Genomic DNA, 362 nt, shown 5'->3' with positions numbered 1-362 from the left:
CGTAATTTATTTCCCTCTCTCTTTGCTTATTTATTATTCCCTGATTTTGCACGTTTTTCCTCCAGTCTCATATATCTCCTTCTTTTCTGTATTTTACACCATTCTTCTTTCTCCTTCTCCACTTCACAACTTCTATTTCTTCTTCACTTTTATTTTCGTTAATTTCTGCCTCTTATTCTTCCCATTTTCATCGAGTTCTCCTTTTTCCTCTTTTCTTATATAATTCATAATTCTTTTTCCTACATTTATACTTACGTTTTTTTTTTCTCCTTATTCTACACACATTCTTTCATCAATTTCCTCTTCTTCTTCCTTCTCTTTTCACAACTTCTCTTTCTATATTTTCTACAGTTTCCAATCCT

The sequence above is a fragment of the Penaeus monodon genome, chromosome 19 (assembly GCF_015228065.2).
Source record: "Penaeus monodon isolate SGIC_2016 chromosome 19, NSTDA_Pmon_1, whole genome shotgun sequence".
NCBI lineage: Eukaryota > Metazoa > Arthropoda > Malacostraca > Decapoda > Penaeidae > Penaeus > Penaeus monodon.
Note: the sequence above shows the minus strand (reverse complement) of the source record.